The sequence below is a fragment of the Podarcis melisellensis genome, assembly GCF_964234715.1.
Source record: "Podarcis melisellensis genome assembly, chromosome: 1".
Taxonomy (NCBI): Eukaryota; Metazoa; Chordata; class Lepidosauria; order Squamata; family Lacertidae; genus Podarcis; species Podarcis melisellensis.
In genome coordinates, this window is record NC_138528.1 from 44,460,838 (window position 1) to 44,481,232 (window position 20,395).

The window sequence follows — 20,395 nt, forward strand, 5'->3', positions numbered from 1 at the left end:
GCTGCACAATACTCATTCTGCAGCTCTAAGAAATTTATCTTTTAGCATGGCATTACCTATACTACCTGCCTACTGACATCAGACAAATGCCTTCACTATACTCTTTTTGGAGCCTGCTTAAAACGTTTTTGTTTAGGTAGGCCTATGCAGACATATAGAAGCACAGAATCGTAGAGTTGGAAGGGACCCTGAAAATCATCAAGTCCAACCCCCTGCGATGCAGGAATATGCAGCTGTCCCTTATGGGGATCAAACATGCAACCTTGGCATTATCAGCACCACACTCTAACCAACTGAGTTGATGTTGAAATGCATTCTTTTTTGCTGTTAACTGTTTTTATTGATAGTTTTACTATTTCTTGTGAACAACTTAGAGGCTTTACTAAAATCAAATGGTATTTAAATTTTGTTAATAAAATATATATATTGTTATGAATGTGAATGGGCACTTGTATCGGGCTTATGGACTCCTCCTCCATGCACAAAGGGAGGAGATCAAAAGCTTCTACTTGCTGTTCGCAACAAACTGTCAGTTCCCATTTCATATGAATATGAGGAACTGTGACTTGTTCAAGCTATTGTTTGTGTTCCTGTCCCCAAAAAATGTGCTTTATTGCATGGAAGAGATATAGGAGGATTTCAAACCCTGTCGGCAAATATGCCTGAAAAGTGACTGTTGCCAGGGTCATGCTGGGATGTGTCATGATGATTTACACTGCTGAATGCAGTTTGGTGGATTTGTGACCACCTAAGTAGTGGAATAATGCCTTGGAGACATTCTGCCATCACTATGCATTGATTGGGGACATTCTACCATCACCATGTACTGATTGGTTGCTTCTATGCATGATTGATGAAACAGTGATGATGCACCAAGCTACAATTAGTATGTGTCAGCAATGTTGCCACAGATGCTCTGTGCATATGTACACAGTGTGTTACTACATTTTCTGTAGTTTTTAAAGCAATATCATTTTGCCTTTTCTCCTAAGCACATGTAGAATCCTGACTTCACTAAGCTAACATTCCACCAATATTAAGGCACCATAGGTTTGTTTCTCCCATGACATATTGCTGCACTTTGGAGATTTGTTGTACAATAACTAATACAAGTTCAAGATAATATTTCCATACGTACTGCTTTGGAGCAGACAATTCTTAATGATTCTTGCTCACCCATAAACAAGACACAAAAGAAATCTATGATTTATATTTATTGAAACCACAGGCAGACTACCAATGCAAGAATCACAATAATTTTTTCCTCTCAGATTTAACTGACTTTGCTTGACCTCCATATAGAGGAGTGTGAAAGAACTACAGATACTATTTATAACCATGATTTCACATATCTGTAGCACCTACTGCATTTATGGACAACTATTTAAACTAACCATCTAATCAACTACCAGAAATGTTGTGACCATTGTTTTAGCATTCTGAATATTTAATGACAGGTGGTGAATAAAAATAAACAGTCTTACAAATGTAGAGATAGAAGAACAAGAAGCCCAAAAACAAGAATCTGGGAAGCTATTAAGAAAAGGATCAATCCCTTTTAACCTATTAGGAAAGGAAACACTGCAGTCACCTTTACAAAACAGCAAAATCCCCTATTGAGCATTGTGTTATTTTGTTTAAGAATATTTATAGCCTGCCCTTCAACTTGATAGATCCCAGAACAGGGTACAAAATATAAATTTATAAAATCACATAGAATAAAAGGCAACCATAAAACCAATGCGAACAGTTTGAGCAGCTAAAACAATAGAGCAAGCAATCCTATCACCAAAAAATAATATACTAAAATTCTGGATGTGCCTGAGAAAAAGTCACTAGATATCCCCCAACCATTGTACACAGAGAAGAGCTCCTTGGAATATCTATGGGCATGGACAGGATGGTATGGAGATAAGCTATGAACCAATTGAAGCTGGAAAAGGACACTTGGTGCAACTGAGGCCATATGGGCTCAGTTATGAAGCTGGATCTTGAAGTACTACCAGTCTACATACCTGACCCCTCAAGGAGAAGGCAAGCCCCTCTAAAGCAGGGTGTGCAGCCAGTTCCTGGATATAAGAACTACCTACCCACAACACCTCTTTATTATAGCAATTCCATTTTAGTTTACTGACTTTCATCCAGCCTATTGTTTTTGTTATATGCCAGCTAATGCAGACACTATTTTTCAAGTAATCAATACTAAAGAATGTAGCCATCATCCAAAGATGTATCCAAGAGCTAGCTCATTCCCAATGAAAGTTCTGATATCACTCCCTTTGAACACAAGATTCCTACACTATATTACAAATGGCTTTTGAAAATCCAAGCCAAAAGCTTCCTTGGACATGAGGAACCAGTCAACAGCTCTTTTAATTCCAGTATTGCAGCATCAGTAATATTGCTATCTCCACACTGAATTTTCCATGAAGATATTATTTTAAAAACCCACACCACTCTTGAGAAGGAAGAGAGATTTCTAGATTTGTAAGCAAAATAGGTTCTCCTCAGTGAGCTGTAGTGTCTTCCATATTACATCACAATTCATACAGAATAAGTGCGGACATGCCTAGACCCCACTCACTTTTGCCAACAAGCACATCCATGTTGAATGACATTTCATTGCTCAATGAGTCAATGAAATCAGAGCCACATCAGGCCACTACAATCCTCACCACAATGCAACTCCTTCCACAGCACAAGAAACTAATGCTATATACCAAGATGCAAAGGTGAATCATTAAGGCTATATGAAGTACAATTAATCTTAAATTTAGGAAAATATGCTTGGGTCTGCAGTTGCCCTTCCATGAATAGAAGAAAGGGCTCCTTCTGCTTATGGAAAGGCCTTTGCTCCAGCTGAGATTTCCACTTGCAGAAGGAGGAAGTCAACTCAACCTTTCCCCCACAGTCCCACACTTGTCCTCCGCAGCAAGAAAGGCCTCCTCCAGTTCTACCAGCAGGTGTCTTATGAATTAAGTTCTGTTCATAAGATCTCAGGATTCAAACCAGAATTGGGGCAGAAGGAATCTATTTACTGAAAATTATTGACATATTCCATCCAGTGTACTATCCAAAAAAGAAACCCAACACACTAGCACATCATTTTACAATATATGTCTCTAATAAACTTAAAGCAATGTAACATTTTTCAAATGTTACAGGCGGGGGGGGGGGGCAACATGTTTTTATGGCCCAAGTATCAAAGACTACTTAAATACAGTAATCATAAAAAAAACAGCAATATATGAACACTGGAATTCTTCCAAAGCTATTTTAAAAAAAACAATGATCTGTCTCTTTAAGAGATGCTAGACACAGCTTATCCAACAGAAAAACAAGGAATAAATCAATGTACTGCATAGTTTATGTCAAGCCGTTATAACACACCAGCTTTCTGTTTTGCAACTTGTAATAATTGTATTCTGTTGCCACCGCCACCACTCCTAAAATAAAACTCTAGGGCTGTGTTTTTAGTAAGGTCATGTGAACCTTACACTTAGAAGAGATCACATCAGTCAGATTAAAATTTTTGTCAGCTGAGAGATACAGTCACAGACAAACTGGTGAACTGGAATACAGTAGTCATTCTGAACAAGTTATAATCTGTTTGTATTTAACCAAGCTTTTATCCGATAAAAAAGTCTATTAAGTTCCAAAAATATATTCCTTGTATTTTACCAGCCTAGGAAGTGTTTTACGCTTTTCTTACTAAATTAGGATGCAATGTGCAATTCGTTTACTCCAAACTCAGTTCTTAAAAGTATGAAGATGTTTTCCCTAAGAAGACAGTGTCAAGGAGGTATAAGCTGCATCCTAACCTTCACAGCAGGTGGCGCGGTGGGTTAAACCACAGAGCCTAGGGCTTGCTGATCAGAAGCTCAGCAGTTCAAATCCCCGCGACGGGGTGAGCTCCCGTTGTTCAGTCCCAGCTCCTGCCAACGTAGCAGTTTGAAAGCACACCAGTGCAAGTAGATAAATAGGTACCATTCTGGCGGGAAGGTAAACGCCGTTTCCGTGCACTGCTCTGGTTCACCAGACGCGACTTAGTCATGCTGGCCACATGACCCAGAAGTTGTACGCCGGCTCCCTTGGTCAATAAAACAAGAGGGGTGCCGCAACCTCAGAGTCGTCCGCGACTGGACCTAATGGTCAGGGGTCCCTTTAAATTTAACCTTCACACCAACCCCATTTTGTGCATCATTTTTTCTTGAATGGACGTGTTAGAAGACACACACAGTACATCCCACCCATTCAGATTCTGCAATAATCCCTTCCAGTACCTGCCCCCCACAAAACCTCAAAGCTCAGACAAGTAAAGTATCCCATCCCTTGTTTTCCACATGCTTTCTTCAGTCTAAAGGACTTCAAAGCTCCCTTGCTTTTTTGAACCCCAAGAGAACAAGTGATGCCAAATACTGTCTTTCATTATTATGATAATTTTTCTCTTTTGTCTTGGGACAAATCTGCATAAGTTTCTTCTACTTCCCATATGAGCACACAACCAAAGGAAGGCAAGATTACTATTCACAAGACTTGATCAGAGACCAGGGATCAGTTCCAAACATTTAAAGAAAGAATCCCACTGAAAATATTTTGAAACAGCTACTCACAGAAATTTATGTAAACTCAAGCCTTGGCACGTCTCACTTATAATTTAAATATTGATTATCAGTGCCAAGAACGTTTGATATAGTGCGGGATATTCTGCACTAATATCAGACTCTCTTTCTCTGGGTAAGTGATATTCTTTACTTCACTGCTTTCACCATGAAAGTTTTCAACATTGTGGTCAGGCAAAAAAAAGTATTCTAGATGACACGATATATAAAATATACTGCAAAGGTTACGGGTCCTTTAAAATATTCACCTTCCTTGTTGTGGTTCATTTGATACTTCTCTGCAAATGCATTTTCAATGACTGGTTTAAATACATCAGAAAAAAATTACTTTATCTCATTTTACACACCTTGGGCTGCAACCCTATGCACAGTTACCTGGGAGTATATCCAGTTTATCTCAGTGGGGCTTATTTCTGAACAAACAACAGCAATAAACACAAAAGGTCAAGACCACACTAAGCAAAAAATGTGAAATGTATATAATCTTTATAAGAATAACAATTGCTGGCAATCATAGAAGCAAATTTAAAACATTACCTACTATAGCCTAAAATAGCTATTTCCTGACTAACCAACATCAGAGCAAGTTTATTTATTTCAGGAAATTTATAAACTGCTTGATTATTTTTTAAAATCTGAAGTCATCTACATATATTAGTCTTAAATAACTTGTATGGTAGGATATATTTGTGATATATATTACTGTTACTAACAGAAAATGCTAATCTCAAAGCATCTATATTTTAGCAACATTTTGAAACCCACCAATACTTGGTGCTATACTTAAGGTTAAGTATCATTAAACCATCCCTCTTGCTGTTTCATGGCAGAAAGACACAACATTGCCAACCCTCTCTAGCAGATTTTCCCTACACCCATTGCTGGCAGTTGGTCTCTTTAAAGATCTCTGGCAGAGGACCATACCTCTCTCTTTTAAAAGAAAGCCTATGTATCTGTATTCATATCTTCATGCAACTGCTGATAGCAGCGGCAATGTTTAGCCTCAGCCTCCATCTGCCTGTATGCCAGAGCATATTTGTATGACTAAAGGAAACACAGAAGCATCAACATTAGCAGATTTACAAGTCAAGCGCCTAGTTTTCCCCTCGGGGAGCATTCTCCTCACCAATAAATGAAAGAAAGGCAGGGAAAGCCAGACCTTAGCCGAAATAAGCAAAAGAGTTCTTTCCCCACCACCCCGCAGAGCCTATATATTTGCAGCAGAACCGCTCTCAAACCGCGAGAGCATCACTTGCCATTTCATCGGTACCAGGCAGGAAACTTCTGCGATGCGCCTCACCGCTGCTGCCCAGTTACCAAACACCCACAACGAGCAGCTATTCCGCTCCCCAGCCCTGCAAAGCGAACAGAGGGGGCCTTAGGAGAAGACACACCAGAAGTGGCCAAGCGCTGTCAGATCTTCTCCCATCCGAGGCTGGGAGATGATTCCGCCCCCCCTAATAATGCAGCATCCCCGCCCCCCTCCTGCCCCTGCACGGAAAACCGGGATAGATAACCGGCGGGACGAAATGACGGGTGATTTACTGATGCTCTGAAGGTTACCCTCCGTCTAACCTCCTCCTCCGATCCCAAAAACCCGGCGCTGCTCCCTCCGCTATTAAGCTCTACCAGAGGCGCATCCCGCGAGGCCCCGCCAACCCCCCCCCCGGCGCCTCCGAAGCAGCATCCCTCCCGCCGCCGCCCCCCCCCCGACCAGGCGGGCCGGCGGCACTTGCGCACACCCCGCCGAAGCGGCCTTTCGCTGGCTGGGGGAGGCCAAAGGCCGGGTGACGACCGCGCTCCCCCACCCCATGCCAGCCCCTGAGGGGAAGCGCCTACCTGGAACGCGGCGGCCGGCGCTCCTTCCCCCTCAGAGCGAGGCCGGCGCGGGGTTCACTCTTCCTCTCGAGGGCCTCCGAGGAGAGAAGGAAACGCGGCTGAGGTGGTGGTGGCGGGGGGGGGGCGGGGGGAGAGGCGATATTACCGGTTGTCCCACGGCGCCCTCCGGTTCAGCCCGGCGCAGCCCAGCAGCAGGCTCCTGCCCATGGCTTGCGAGCAAGCGGCGCCGTCGTCGCCTCCGCCGCCGCTGTCTCTATGGTGACTGCGGGGCCGGGCCGGACTAGGCGCAGGGAGAGAGCCGCGAGGCGCAGGGACCGGCGGGCGGGGCAGCTAACGGAGGCGACAGGCAATCCAGTCAGCGGCTCAGCGGCAGTCGCCGAACGGCCGTTGTCTCTGTCGCTGCAGGGTTAACCGCTTCGTCGCCAACTCTCCGCCGCCTCAGCTGCAGTCCCCGCAGGACGCGACTGGCCCGTCCCCCTCGCTCCTCGCTCGCTCTACCTTCGCAACAAGCCCCCTCCTTTTCCCTTGCCCTCCATCCAAGGGCCAGTGAGCCAGCTATTCCCTCAAGGGTGCCCGCCCACCCTTCCGACGCCTTGAAACGCTATTGGGTCGTTCGCGAGGAGCCCGTGGAGCAGATTGGACAGCGGCCCCATCAGTCGTCCCGGCGGGCGGCCGTCTCTTAGAAACGCCGCTGTGCTCACGTTTGCTTATGAGGCGAATCCAGCGAGTTTGTTCGTACTGCGCTGGTTTGAAGAGAATTCTGGGAATTGTAGTTGAGCCCGGCCTTTGTCGGAAAGGGTCTTTTAAGGATTTCCCTAATGGTAGCTTGCAGAGAGCTGGTGGTTGGTGGCTGCGTCATGGGGGCTTGACAGATGGCTGTCGATGTTCTCTTACACGCTGGGGTTTCCTCTTTTTTGGAATATTAAAGTACCGAAACACGCGCTGGTAAAAGCCATTTGTTTTCCCGTAACAAAAAGGAAGAAAACGTTTATTGCTATGAGCCACTCAGGATTAAGGCTGCAGAAGCCACTAAGCTGGGAAATATACTGAAAAATAAAATGTTTTTGGTGAGGTCTTTAGTAAAAAGTGCAATATGTAATTGTTTATGCGGTATATCCAAAGTAAGCTGGGAAAACCCAAAGAGAAAAAACCTTGGGCTCAATCTCATTAAAAAAGCAAGCATCAGTGTCCAATGGCAGTAGACACACACACAGAAAGGGGCTCAAAAGATAACTGCCCCACATTCTTCCATAATTTTTGTGGAAGGATATTTCTGTGTCCTAACATGGTCCATCCACCATGAGTGCTCACTGGAAGGACAGATCCTGAAGCTGAGGCTCCAATAATTTGGCCACCTCATGAGAAGACTCCCTGGAAAAGACCCTGATGTTGGGAAAGATGGAGGGATGGAGGGCACAAGGAGAAGGGGACGACAGAGGATGAGATGGCTGGACAGTGTTCTCGAAGCTACCAGCATGAGTTTGACCAAGCTGCGGGAGGCAGTGGAAGACAGGAGTGCCTGGCGTGCTCTGGTCCATGGGATCACAAAGAGTTGGACACGACTAAACAACAACAACAACATGGTCCACCAGCCCTCTGTTTCGAGATACAAGATTGGGGAGCAAAGGGGGCTTCTGAACAGAACAGCTATGTTTCAAAAATAATGTGATTTTTAAAATACTAATATGCACAACACATTTATACATAAATGTGCATAGAGGCCTTTTTAAAGTAGAAAAGCAACACGAGTCAAATCCCTGGGTTGTGTAGTGGTTAAAGTGCCATATCTGGGAGCAGGCTTGTGCAGAGATTTTTTGAGACCCCAGGAAGGGAGTTCAGTTATAAACTGAAATGGAAAAGAGCTGGTCTCTGGGGGTCCCCCAGCCACCTTATACCTAGGAGGCCTGAAGCAGGTGTACCAGGCTGCCTGGGAGACCAGGGTTTGTATGTGACCTTATTCACTGGCAGCAGAAGAGCATCTCTGCCATACCTGAAGCCTATACCACATTTTGCTAATTTGGCATACTTTTTTTAAAGTATTTTTAAAATGGGGCAGGGGCAGAATCTATATTTATAATTTTATAATTAGTCCATTCATATTACAGAACTTTAGGGTGGTAGGAAACTGTTCCGCAATCTGCCCAGAATGGGATGGTACCTCATTTAAGATGATAATGCAGGAGGCCTCCATTGTTTAAAAGTACTAGGGTGCAACATAAAATAACAGAGAGGCATCATATTTCTCCCTATCATTTTACCATTTGATACCATACGTAAATGCATACTCTATGTAACTGTGGAGCTAAGCGTTTTCCCAGACAGAATTGTAATGCATTATACCCAAATTCATTTCGGAATAAAATAAAGCCTTGGGGAAATTCTTTGTCATTGCTTACCGCTTCCTGTAAAACAATATCTTGCATACTCTGCTTTGGAAGATTGTATTTAGGTCAAATAGCTTTGCTAGTAATTCTAGAGGTCAGAAAGCAGACTTAGGACTGATTGCCTTAAGTCATAGATTACCATTACACAGAACACAATTTCAAAATATAATTTGTTGTTACTCTCATTTATTTCCATATGTAAACTGGTAGCCAACAAAATTATTCCAGAACCTTACAATTTAACACATCAATAAGAATTTTGATCCCATGATTCAAAAAAAATGCTATATAGTGTACTTGATTCCTCCTGCCACATGTGCAGTGATGGATGCCACAAATTTCTAGTGTCATAAGATATTAGAACCATGGTTTTTTTTACCATATTTAAGGAAAGGAGGAAAGGTCAGGGAAGGTGAAAAAAGGAGATGCAATCCAGTAGTGTGGCAGTAAATCTTGAACTACATCCAAGAAGAGTCCTAAAATCTAGCCAGCTGTGTTGGTTATTTCACATACACCCCCCCCCAAGAGCAGCTGTATATCACATAAAACACTTTGTGGTCTTTCCTGATTAACAGTGGTATATAAATACTTAAAATAAATAACGGAACAGCTCTGCCAGCAGCATGCTCTGCTGGTGTTATCTGAGGTTTTATGTGTAGCTTATGTTCTGCTGGTGTAGCAGAGTTTCTACTGACTCCTATAGCCCCTCGTCAGAAGATCTAAATGAATGTTTACCAACCTGGTACCCTCCAGAGTTTGACCACAACTTCGAGCCAGCAGGGCCATGGTGATGGGAGCTGTAGTCCCAAACATCTGGAGGGCACTAGGTGGGTGAAGACTGATCAAGAGTATAGACCTCTGCCCTTAATAATTTTTGAGGGGGTAGGAGAGACTCTTATAGTCCAGGATAGCACTATTCTCATTATACACTGACCCCTGGATTTAGTGCCTTGATTGATAAGTACTTTACAAGATCACTAGATATTCTTATATCATGCATGGTAAACCACTTAAGGTACCAGTTGTGCCAGCTCTGTTTAGGGAAGTTTTCAATGACTGATATTTTAATGTATTTTTAATATTTTGTTGGAAGCTGCCCAGAGTGGATGGGGAAACCCAGCCAGTTGGGAGGGGTATAAATAATAAAGTATTATTATTATTATTATTATTATTAATGTTTTTAGCTTTGTTTTTCATTTATTTTGTTATGGTTGTGTGTTGGTTTTAAATTATATTTTATATGTTGTGTGGATTATGTACAATACCCTGGAATCTTTTGATGAAGGATGATTAAGAAATAGTTTAAATAAATAAACTGAAACAAAATATTGTTTGAACTGTATGCTGCCTTCTGCCCTGTCCCCTGCATGCCTTCATTGTGTTGAGATTAGGGAGTGGTGGGCATTATTGTTATTTATTAAATTTCTATACTGCCTTTCAGGGTGGTTTACACTACATTAAGTGTCAAAAAGTTAACATCTCACTTAGAGTTGGGCCTATGTGAGCATGGGAACTGTATATTAAGGCAGTCTGACCCCACAGCTTGGTGCCTGCCCACCCCCATGTCATTGGACTCCAAATTCCATCAACCCTAGCCAGTGTTGCCAATGGGCAGGGATGAGGAGAGTTGTAGTTTAGCAACATCTGGAGGACACCAAGTTGTAGAAGGCTATATTAAGAAATAAGATAAATGGTCATGAGTGCCACCTCTGTAGGAAAGGTACAGATACATGTGAACAGAGGTATCAAGGAGATTCCAAAGGGATTTTTCTTGATGGACTATGGGAGTTGAGAAAGTGGTTGTGGGAAGGGGAGCAGTAACTGCAGAAGTGTAGAGCAAGTGAAAGGGAAAAGGTGTCTTGCCTTATGTCACAATATAGTGTAGGATAAATCTCCTTACTAATCATAGGCTTTAGCCTTTAATAAGACCTACTGAAACAAGAGTGGAATTCTACAGATATGAGACACCTAACCCATTAAATCAAAGCATAGCTTATTGCAGGCGTTATTCAGCATGGCAAGGTAAAAGGACAAACTCCTTTCTTGTGTCATCTGGAAAAGTTTGGCTGTAGCGTACATTTATGTCACTAATATCAGAATCTGCAGCAATACAGTAATAAATTGTTTGTTTGTTTTTTTAATTTGAAGTGAGGAAACAAATTCTCTCAGCTTGGATCAAATTTAAGACAGAACCCTAGGACAACATAGATAACAACTTTATAAGTGTGCTAAATTCTTAGCATAATTGAATCTAACTTGGCTTGGCCATGAGATCATCAGCTGACTATTTGTAAGATGGAACAAGCATTCAAAATATCAGTATACCTACTCTGAGTAGTGTTTGCTTTACAAAAAGTCAGAAAGCCACAGTGTCATCGCTTTATAAATGTTAAAAAGCTTTTGTCTGTCTTAAGGGACTCTAACCATGCAGTTGTGCAACATATTCTTAAACACAGCATAGCATAGCCTGCTTCATAATAACATCAATGTCCAGTTGGGAATGCTTTCTTAATTAATGTTCAAAAGACAGAAAGTCCCATATACATTAGCTAAAGACTAATAAATGTCTCAAGCGGCCAAAGAGGGCATGTAAACCAATAAAACAGACCTTGTCGAGTATTAATGCTGTGCTACAGGACTCATGTGTCTCCAGACTGAAAGAGGAAGGAAAATAAGTGCTGCAGATGGGAACAGCACAGGGAGGAACAAAGAAAGTGGCCCCATTAATTATGCTAAGCCTTCAAGTCTCTTCCATTAAATGACAAAATTGTTCGTTTGAAAGATTGCCTGGAAGATATGAACAAATACATTTTTAAAATGTAGTAAGAAATAGAATATAGTGGAAGAGAAGGACAATATAGCTTTCAGTTCAGTTTATACTGTAAATAATTTAGGACATTTATTTTACCATATTTATTCTCATGTGTGTGTCCTAGTGCTCACCCAGACTTCCTTTTGTGCCATATTTCTAGGCGCAGGTCTGGGCTTTAAAGCTCTGTGTCCAAGTGATGGTATTTTTTGTCCTGGGAAAACTTGTGTAAAGGTAAAGGTACCCCTGCCCGTACGGGCCAGTCTTGCCAGACTCTGGGGTTGTGCGCCCATCTCACTCAAGAGGCCAGGGGCCAGCGCTGTCCGAAGACACTTCCGGGTCACGTGGCCAGCGTGACATCGCTGCTCTGGCGAGCCAGAGCTGCACACGGAAACGCCGTTTACCTTCCTGCTAGAAAGCGGTCCCTATTTATCTACTTGCACCCGAGGGTGCTTTCGAACTGCTAGGTTGGCAGGCGCTGGAACCGAGCAGCGGGAGCGCACCCCGCCACGGGGATTCGAACCGCCGACCTTTCGATCGGCAAGCCCTAGGCGCTGAGGCTTTAACCCACAGCGCCACCCGCGTCCCCGGGAAAACTTGTGTTTTACCACCAAATTGGAGCAAACGGAAGTAAAAGGCTTACAGGATAAGATGAGACAAAGTTAAGAGAAGAGTGGAAGTGTTTTGGAGAATATCTTAGAGAGTATAATATTCAATTCAACCTGCAAGTGGAAGTAAACACGTGAGCAGCAAATAATATCAAACAAAGGAAGATTTGAGATAAAAATGGGTAGAAGATCAGGATATGCAGCTGATAGAATGAAATGGAGAGGTGGACTGGGAAGTCCTTAGGAAATGGATATGTGATGGCAGTGCTTTTTTCTGGGGGGACACTGGGGTACGCATACCCCTAAACATTTTGTGATTCTAAGTTTGGCCTCATTGAGACGCAGTATTTCAAGATGAGTAGGAAAATGAGAGCACCCCTAAACATTTTTTAGAAGAAAAGCATTGTGTGGTGGACAGTATATAATGTATGTACAACAGTTATAAAAATGCATAAATGCAGGTATGTGTTGTTGTTTATAAGGATAAGCCACATAGACAAAGAAAAATCCATGCAGGTGCCCAGAGCCTATTCAGATGTTACTTAGAATCATAACATTGTAGAGTTTTAAGGGACCCCAAGCATCATCCAGCTCAACTCCTTCGATGCAGGAATCCCAGCAAGGACTAAATGTTCTCCCAGTTAAGAGTATCACATTACAGTTGCTCATCCTACAAGAAAGCAGCAAGTTCTGGTTGTCATAGCCAGCATCAATTTATCTGACTGCAGAATCTCTCCAACTTGCCCCGTGAAAGAATGGGGGAAGGGATGAAATTTTGGTCCCAAAACAGCTGGAAACCCAAGTTTGGGAAACCCTGCTTTACGATAATATTTGCATTGTAAGCCTTGCATTGCACATTATTTATTTTCCTAGTTTAGGCTGAAATCCTTATCCCATTTACTCCATAAGCTCCACACACACACAACTGTAGTCTTTTAAGAACCTGTCAGAATTTGGCTCATATTTGTACAATTTATATATTAATTTGCTGTTTTATTAATTTTTTATTAATATTATTAAAAATTGCTGTCTTTTATTAAAGAAATAAAGCTTTCAGTTGCTACTAGCCATAATGGCTATGTTTGAGGCAATACACTTCTGTATACCAGGTGCTGGGAATCCCAAGTGGACAGAGTACAGTTACATTTGGGTCCTGCTTGCAGGCTTCCCGTTAGATCCTCTGGTTGCCACTATGAGAACAGGATGTGGGACTAAATATGGACCTTTGCCCTGACCCATCAGTAATGTTTGTTGAGTGAAGACTCCCCTACCCTCTCTCTGGTGTGTACAGCAAATGCAAATGTTACTTGAAATGCCGCTGTGTTGGGGGACAACCTTCCTGCGTTTAAGGACATTCTTGTACATAGCCAAAAAGAGGATGAAGAAGGAGAATGGAGGAGCATACAGTGGTACCTCGGGTTAAGAACTTACCACACTTTTCGCTCTATAAGACACACCTAGTTTTTAGAGCAGGAAAACAAGAAAAAATATTCTGAATGAAACAGTGGATGTATGATTTTTTGGGTGCAGGCTGTAGCCATGGACATGCTAAGTGATCTGATGGTGAACTTGGGGTGACCCAATGTAAAAATCCTGAGGATCCATGGGCTTTTACCTCCCCCCTCCCAGGCAGCCTCCGCTAGCGTCCCTTATCTCTCTCCCGATGCCACCGATCAGCTGCTTCCTTTCAACACTCCCTTCCCTCTTGTTTGCCTTAGTGTCTTTTCCTTAGCTGGAGCAGTTTTTTGCTCCTACTTTTCTTCTAATTTCTCTCCTCATTGATTTAGTCTTCCTGTTTCCCCCCTTTGCAAGTTTGCTGTTTTTACCTCCCCCCTCCCAGGCAGCCACCTTTATTGCTAGCATCCCTTATCTCCCTCCCCGATCGCTTGCTAATTAGTGGCTTTGTTTCCACACCCACTTCCCTCTTCTTCTTTTTTTAAAAAGCATGATCTGCTTTTTGCCCCTGGGCAATTCAGCTCCAGGGACCACACATTCGCTCCATAAGACGCACAGACATTTCCCCTCACTTTTTAGGAAGAAAAAAGTGCGTCTTATGGAGCGAAAAATACGGCAATTCGTTCTGGAGGTCTGTTCTTAACCTGAAACTGTTCTTAACCTGAAGCACCACTTTAGCTAATGGGGCCTCCTGCTGCCACCACGCCGCCACTGCATGATTTCTGTTCTCATCCTGAAGCAAAGTTCTTAACCCAAGGTACCATTGTAGAGACAAATGGCAGGGCTACCAGCAGAGAGAATTTGGACACTGGCTGGAGAAGAATTTATAAATTAAAACACACAAGTGGATATTCATGCCAATACTGCCATCTATTGTTTTGTGTCTTTCACTGCTAACAAGGACAGGAGTCAACAAAACAGGAGCACATACATTATTCATTATTTGCCTTAAGGCATTTGAAGCCCTTCCTAGCCCTGATTCCTGAGCTGGGTATTTTGGTAGACAAATATTTTAAGTGCTATTTTGAGTTATGGTTTCTGAATGGTTTTCCAAAAGAAGGAATTGTCCCATTCTGAACAGCAATCTGTCTAGATTCCTTTTGGTGTAACTTGCAGTCTCCACTTCCATTACAGCGGTTTCCTGCAAAACGTCCGCCATTAGATTAGGCAACCCAAATGGAGAAGCAAGCTGATACCCCCCGCCAGTCTACAAATTCATGCTTCTGAAAGAAAACACTTTGTGTTGTTTTGAGCCCCAGCTTTGTCTCCAGTCTCTCTACGTCACTATCCTTATTTATGCCCAGGTTTCGTTATTTTATTGGAGGCAAGCAAAGGCTACCAAGAGCACAAGCCGTAAAAACTGGACTGGCTCCCTAATACACATGTGATAGTTTTGCCCAAAAATTATTCCCTTTGGAGGGGAAAAAAAAAGATCAAGTGAGAGGACAGGGCAGGCATTTCTCCTTACCCTGTGCAAAGGTGTTCACTTCATATCAAAGGCAGTATCTTATAACAAAGCACAGGAAACATACAGTTTTTTGGATAATGTCATGTAACATGGATTAAAAACGCAGCACTGACAACACAGTGAATGTACAGTAAACGGGAGAGTGAACACAACCTAACCTAAATCAATTTTTTCTTATGAGGGCTTTAATACAGAAATCTAAGGGCAGCCAATGAATCTGTGAAAACTGGTGGTGGTGGTGGTGGGGAAACGGGTGAAAGTGGGTGCCCTGAGAGCAGTGACAGGGGTTTCAAATTACATTTGGTTAAGTGGCATGTTTTGCAGGGTTTAACATGAAGACATAAGTCTCCTACAATAAATCTCTTAGGCATGATTAGGGATGCAGCGGGGATTAGCAAGGGCTGGCACAGAGAAACCATTTTCTCTGTCCTCTCAAGTGCAGCACTGACGTGACAGGAGCCAAAGCGCCCTGAGGCTGGGGGATTCAGCCTCCCCTCCAAAACTGGCCACACTGCACCAAGCGCCCACTCTGAGAAGATGCTCAGAGCACTAAAACAGGTTAGTGGCTTTATTCCCATCAACTGTTCGTTTTAAAGAGGCACATATATGTGAAAAAAGCCTTTTCTCTCTACCCTTACTAAATCTAATCTGTGCCTCATTGCTATACTGTATTTTGAAGCAGCCTTTTTACTTTCCGTTTTGCTGGTAAATTTGTGTCCGATGTAGCTCTTGTCTAAAAGAAACTGTCTGGAGTGTGATTTAATATAGGAACAGGAGAAGTACGGTAATGCTGCAACATGTTGCATTTGATACAGTTTTCGAAGTGCATGTTTAACAACAGGACAGTTCCTATGCATTTCAATGAAGTGCATGATAAGTGCATATAGAATTGCAGTCTGGATGAGAAAAAGTATAAACAATGGAAAAAAAGAAAGTCCATATTGGTTGTACACCAGCTTTGCTTTTTAAAAAAGAAAAAATGTATTTCTCAGTTTTTCTTCATTAACAGAATATAGCTATTCCAGAGAGAGAGAGAAAGGAAAGGGATTTGTGATTATTGAACATAGGGGTAATAAAAAATATGTGGTTGCTAATACTCCCTAGCAATTTAAACAGACAAACATTGCCTCCAAAGGCTCAATAGAAATAAAAGCTCAATTACCGGTATTTCTATTTTCCAGGTAGAACCTAATACGTGCAGCATAATCCTTTGCATGTCTACTTGGAAGTAAGCCACATTTATTCAAGGGAACTTCCCAGGTGTGTATAGGATTACAGACTTAAAGGATAGCATTATATGCAGACAATATAGGACACTGCAATGTGTGTTTTTTTTGTTTAGTTTTTACTGCAAAGCACAAACATTAGACTGCAAAGGCAATCTAATGTTTGTGCTATGATTGTCTTCAGAAAGCCTTTAATTGTGATCTATAAAGTTTATCTGGAATGATAATAAGGCTAGTAATAGAAATACATTTATTTGAAGACCTATTCACAAAAGTGGATTTGCAATACTTAATGTTATCTAACTATATACTCTCATACAGCACAAATTTGCAAACCATTTAGAGTACCTTTGCTCCTCCTGGGGAATCAAAATCATAGCACTGCAGCAGTGGCGTAGCGTGGGTTGTCAGCACCCGGGGCAAGGCAAGTAATTTGCGCCCCCTAACCCGTGGATTTGCGCCCCCTAACCCTAACCCCCAGATGTTGCACCCGGTGCGGCCGGCCCCCCCTGCACCCCCCACGCTACTCCACTGCACTGCAGACAGCCATCCTTGAATACTGAATTTATGGGATCAGGTTGTTTATTATCAGATGTACAAGCCCAATTATACGTATCAGATTCACAGTCCCAAACTTTAAGATTAATTTATGACAATACTTCCATTGAGGTCGATTGTTTCTAAACAATAACTCAGGCATAAGGCAATTTTAGTGGTTTCCAAAAGTATAATCTCCATTATCTTTAAGAAACTATCGTGGTCCCTTCATATTTCAAATATATATTACATGTCAACATGACTGAAAGACCTGCAGATCCAATGGGAACATTACACTTAGGACACCTTACGGATAAAATAATTCATCTTCTTTAGGGCCCTATTCATGGATGTAGCCAGGGGGCTGGGAGGGGCAGCTACCCCCTCCCAAATCAATAAAAATACATAGCTAACTGGGGTTTTGCCCCGCTAACAAAAGGCCCGCCCCCTAACAAAAATCCTGGCTACACCCATGGTCCTATTAGTGGTTTAGGCATGACATGCACAAGCTCTCGCCTCTCCTCTTCCTGCAGGGAGGAGGACCTCAGCAGCATTTATTTTCATCTCCCCCCAATTTTGGCTTGTTGTGTTGATCACACCAGAGAAAATGGGTTATAACTAACTGTAGTCAGTTTCCAAAGAACCCAACTTCAATTCAATAGGCCGGCTGAAACTAACCAGGATTTTTTAAATATACAGTGGTACCTCGGGTTACATATGCTTCAGGTTACATACGCTTCAGGTTACAGACTCCGCTAACCCAGAAATAGTACCTTGGGTTAAGAACTTTGCTTCTGGATAAGAACAGAAATCCTGCTCTGGCGGCGTGGCAACAGCAGGAGGCCCCATTAGCTAAAGTGGTGCTTCAGGTTAAGAACAGTTTCAGGTTCAGAATGGACCTCCAGAACGAATTAAGTACGTAACCAGAGGTACCACTGTACTTCAATCCCTTGTCCCTTTGTCATGGCATGCCAAAATTCGGAGAAAATGACAGTAAACACTACTGAGGCGTCCTCCCACTTGTGCAGGAGGATGTGTGGATTGTGGGTCGCAGCTCACTCAGGTTCATTTTAGTTCATGCACACTACTCTAAATGATGGTTTGGTTTGATGTACAGACACAGCCTCTATGCACCAGCAAATACAAAACAAAGTTCAGAATTACAAGCAGGTGGTCCATAACTCCCGCCAAGTTACCATGTTACCATGCCACTTCACCAAATTGTTATGAACCTGCCGCTTCCCTGAGTGGCAAGAAGTCTAGGAAGAGCACTACAGCGTTTAATTTCTTTGAATGAACTTACGTTGGGAGCTTACAGTGGCTTTGTAGTCTTTGTTTTGCTTACATATATACAAGCACTGGTAAAGGCGTCATGATTGAAATCTCCCTGTGAAGCCTTGTTGCTGCAACCAAGAGTTCTCTATTTAGCCCACAGCCCTTCCTGGAAGATAAAATAGATGTACAAGCTAGCTGCAAAACCTTATGAACTGGCAAGGTGATGAATGGTCAGCTATTTACAAAGGTATTTCTCTTTCTCTGGAATGATGAACCATCAATAACTCTAGCACCAATAAATGTTTTTCTTGCTCTACAAAACTGTCCCCTTAAATGATTCTCATCCGGATGATTACATAATACAGTATCTGCCATTAGTCAAAGCATAAGTGAAATGTTTGCCCACTTACACAAAATCATTGCTGCTGTCTTGGGTACCTATTTGTTTTACATCAAGACAGCCACATCTTTAGCAGCCCGTTGTTTGTTTCTGCTTTCAAACACTTAAGGTGTCCTTCTGCAGCTCCTCATTATTTAGTCCATTTTCTACAGTGAGAGGAGCTTCACTCTCATGGGTAGGGCAATGATGTGAGGAATACTCAATAGGACTTACTTCTGAGTAGACATGGTTAGGATTGCGATGGACAGTACCCAATGGCAATTGTAGAATAAATAGAAAGTGTCCATTATTTGGATAACTCCAGGGAAAGTGTTGTCAAAATAAAAAGTATTTAATCTTCATCTTCGTCAATCACTTTACCTATGTATAGCCAAAGGCCTTTACGATGAACAGCAACGCTTTCCTCTGCAATCTCTACTTGACAAACACAATCATCGTTCCAGAGTGATAGATAATATTTGTTAAAATCCTTTTTTTAAAAAGGAAATGTAAAGAAACTATGCAACCATTACAGGTACCTATGACATCACAGCCCCTCTATTACTGTGCTGATATTAATTTACCATATTTTTTGCTCTATAAGACGCACCAGACCACAAGACGCACCTAGTTTTTGGAGGAGGAAAACAAGGAAAAAAATATTCTGAATCTCAGAAACCAGAACACTGCTGCACAGTGAAAGCAGCAATCCCTCTTGCTGTTCTGGCTTCTGGGATAGCTGCGCAGCCTGCATTCGCTCCATAAGATGCACACACATTTCCCCTTACTTTTTAGGAGGGAAAAAGTGAGTCTTATAGAGCAAAAAATATGGTATGTATATGACAAGTCTGTGGAAAAACCCCAGCAATGGAAGCATTTCAGCAGTGCCTGTTTACAGTTTGGCCAAAACAGTTTGAATGGCAGTGCTGGATCTACAGATTTTGCCCTCTGGGGCAAAAGTCTGCACTGCTCTCCACCTCTCCCTAACTGAGAACTCCTGTAGGAAGCCACAGGTCCTGAAATATTCCTGCAGGAAGCCTTTTACAATGTTTATGGCTTGGTTGCACCGTAACAGGTTTTTAAGTACAGTAATGCTCAGGGTGGATTTCCCCTCACTCTTTTAATCAAGTTAAGCAAATCTGCATCTAATACTTAGATGGGAGACTTCCAGGGAAGCCTAACCCAAGCTTTCTTTGAAGAAAAGCTGGATAAAGTTTGGCAAATAATTAATTAACACATTGTCATTTAGCTCAGTATTGCCAATACAGACTGGGAGGAGAACTTGGAGATACAAACCAGTTGTTCTCCCACTGAGCTAGGGTGCTTACCCCTTCTGAAACTTGCATTGACTTTGGGAAGAAATCCCACAATTGGCACCAATGATAAATTCCCGGTGCAACCACACCTCCAGGGTGGCAGCAGAGAAGTAAAGGGCTAACTTCCCCCCTCCTCACCTGCTTGGTTATCATTAATTATCTGTGGTTTATCAGATAATGGGGTGGCTTTAATAGCAAAATGACAAAGGATCTTCTCCTCCACCCATAGGTCTCCAGTCTTGATCTGATCCAGGTCTCCTTCAAGTGATATTAACTTCTTTTTAAAGTCCACATAAGATCTCCAGCCTCATTTGTCCCTGGTTTTAGAGATAAAACTTAAGAATCTGATCCTTTCACATTTGAAGTTCAGTTTTGAGGGATACTAAATGCAATACTTTTACAACTGACTTATCTCTAAAAAAGAAAAACAACAACACACCATATCCAATAGTGTCTGTGATTGATTGGGGGGCACAA

At 42.4% G+C, this 20,395-nt stretch overlaps 1 protein-coding gene across 4 annotated transcripts in view; it reads right to left on the minus strand.

Moving 5' to 3' along the window:
• Nucleotides 1-7,112, minus strand: part of TTBK2 (tau tubulin kinase 2) — a 47,388-nt gene extending 40,276 nt beyond the window's left edge. For 2 of the 4 annotated variants that reach the window (XR_014163355.1, XM_081891010.1), the window contains exon 1: nt 6,462-7,111. The gene's annotated coding sequence lies outside the window, so the exon portion shown is untranslated. Of the gene's footprint in view, nt 1-5,546; nt 5,566-6,461 lie in introns of those variants that run through there. The other 2 variants (XM_081891011.1, XM_081891009.1) reach the window with 2 other exon arrangements.
• Between the last annotated feature and the right edge of the window lie 13,283 nt (nt 7,113-20,395).